The sequence below is a fragment of the Lontra canadensis genome, unplaced genomic scaffold, assembly GCF_010015895.1.
Source record: "Lontra canadensis isolate GAN:19392208 unplaced genomic scaffold, GSC_riverotter_1.0 scaffold38, whole genome shotgun sequence".
NCBI lineage: Eukaryota > Metazoa > Chordata > Mammalia > Carnivora > Mustelidae > Lontra > Lontra canadensis.
In genome coordinates, this window is record NW_022631032.1 from 10,460,014 (window position 1) to 10,462,644 (window position 2,631).

Genomic DNA, 2,631 nt, shown 5'->3' on the forward strand with positions numbered 1-2,631 from the left:
GTTGGAGTGCAGCCTTGACACAGAGCACCACACGACAGAGGGACAGCCCGGTTCTGAGTGTGCAGGGTGTAGGGATGGCGTTTTCTTGGGGAGGTTGGTGCCCACGTCACAAATGGGCCATGCAATGGAGGAGGGGCTCAACAGTGCCACCTGAGCTTGTCCTCCTCCTTTATCTACCCCAGTGAGATAATTTCCACAACATGGTACCAAGACCCATTTGTTTTCTACCATATGTACACTCTACTCACTGTTTACCTTCTGAGGGTGTTTCTTTACTGATTAGCCAGTTTCCCCTCTGTAGAGGGTAAAGCAGGGGTAGAAGGGCAGGTTGTCATGCCTCAAAAATAGTTGGAGATGAAAAGGCTTTGTCTGTGAGACCCTCCCAGGGTATTGATGCTGCTCTAATTCAATAAATTAAATAGAACTAAAGCATATAACTGAGAAAATGATGCAAAACATAGTCAAAAATCAAGGGATAGAAAACATGAACCAGCAGTATGAAGCTTTGGAGTGTACAATGAGAAGCTCCAACATATATCTAATAGGAGTCCCAGAATGAGAGAGTAAAGAGGCTGAGAAAAAGACACTATTTGGTAAGTGACTGCCTAGGAATTTTCTAGAATTGATGAAATTGATGAAAAGCATTAATCCCATATTAAGGCTGCCCAACAGTTCCACAAAAGGTTAGTAAAATAATCAACATCTGGGTGCATTGTAGTATTGCAAAGTACAACAGATAAAGGGAAAAACGTTTAAAAAACTTGAAAGAAAGAAATTATTGTCAGTATATCAATTGCAGCAATAGAAACCAGAAGATGACAGAATTATATCTCTAAAAATCGAGATTAAAAGTAACTACCAACCTCAGAATAATGAGAAGACAAGCCACAGATAGAAAATATTTTCAAAGAAATATTTAACATCCAAAAAACCTACCTAGATAAATGACTCTTGTCCAAAATCTACTAGGACCCTAAAACTCAACAATAAGAAAATGAAGAGCTTGATGAAAAAATAAGCAAAATACCTGAACAGTGCATCATCAAAGACAATACACAGATGATAAATAAGCATAGGGAAAAAATGCCACTAAGGAATTACAAATTAAAACAACAAGGTAATAACTTCATATTTATTAGAATGGCTAAAATCCAAAACACTAACACCAAATTCTGACGTGGATGTGGAGCAACAGGAACTCTCACTCATTGCTGGTAGAAATGCAAAGGTACAGCCACTTTAGAAGGCAGTTTGGCAGTTGCTTACAGATATACATACTCTTAGCATAAGATCCAGTGGTTTTGCTCCTTGGAATTTGCCCAAATGAGTTGAAAACTTACATCCACACAAAAACCTGCATCAGATGTCTATAAAAGCTTTATTCATAATTGACCAAATTTGATAGTCACAAGATATTTTTCAGTAGGTGAATGGATAAATAAACTGGTATATCCAGACAATGAAATATTATCCAATGCACAAAAAAGTTATCTATCAAGCCTTGAAAACACATGGAGGAACCTTAAATGCATTATTACTAAGTGAAAGCACCAATCTGAAAAGGCTTCTGTATGATTCCAACTATATGACATTCTGGAAAAGGCAAAACTGTGGGGGCAATAAAAGATCAGTGATTTCAAGGGGCTCAGAGCTCTGGGAAGATTAATCAAAGGAGCATAGACAATTTTTAAGGCAGTGAAGTTATTTTGTATGAAACTATGATGGGTAAACACGTGACATTGTATACTTATCAAAATCCATAAACATATAGCACCAAGAGTATATACTAATGTAAACTATGGACTTTGGGTGATAATGATGTAGTGTTGGTTCATCTGTTGTGATGGATGTGGCACTCTGGTGCTGGACATTGATAGTGGGGGAGGTGACGCATGTATGGGGGCAGGGAGTATGTGTAACTCTCTTTGCTTTCCATTCAATATTGCTGTGAACTTGAAACTGCTCTAACAAGTAATATCTGAGGGCTGAGTTCCGTATTTGTGTTGATACTTGAGTGCAGAGAGGAGAACAGCTCCGGAAGGGCAGAGCAGAGAACAAGGCTTGAGTATGGCCTGGGAGTTGGAATCAGCAATGGGTGTGAAAATGTAAAATCTGGAGTGGACAGTAGACTTTCCCAAAGTGGATGAGGGCTCAAAACAATCTCATTTAGATCTTCAGGGAGAGGGGAACTGCGCAGGAGAAATCTCATTACATGACCAGCAGAAAAAGCAGGCCTCATATCTTGGTGATATGCTCTGTAATTGGGCAATTGAGAGGGTTCAACTGGGAAGAGAGGATTCTGACCCAGAATGCCCTTCAGTTGACTGTGAGGCTTGTTCCTTATAGCTCTGCCCTTCTGGCCGCTGGAGGTACACCTCACATGGTAGTCAAGAGAACACTTCTTCTATCTAACCTTCTCTCCAGATGGTCAGTGGTCCAGGGTTGTTGGAAACTTGCAGGATTTTTTTTTTTTTAACCAGATCTGGGAATCAGAGGCAAAGCTATCTTGGTATGAATGATAACATGTGAAGAAGTGTATGTCTTAACTCTCACATTGTTTTACCATTTCACCAAAACAGGTGCTCTGTTTTCCAGAAAAATAAGGAATGTTTTTTTACCTACTGTATAGGA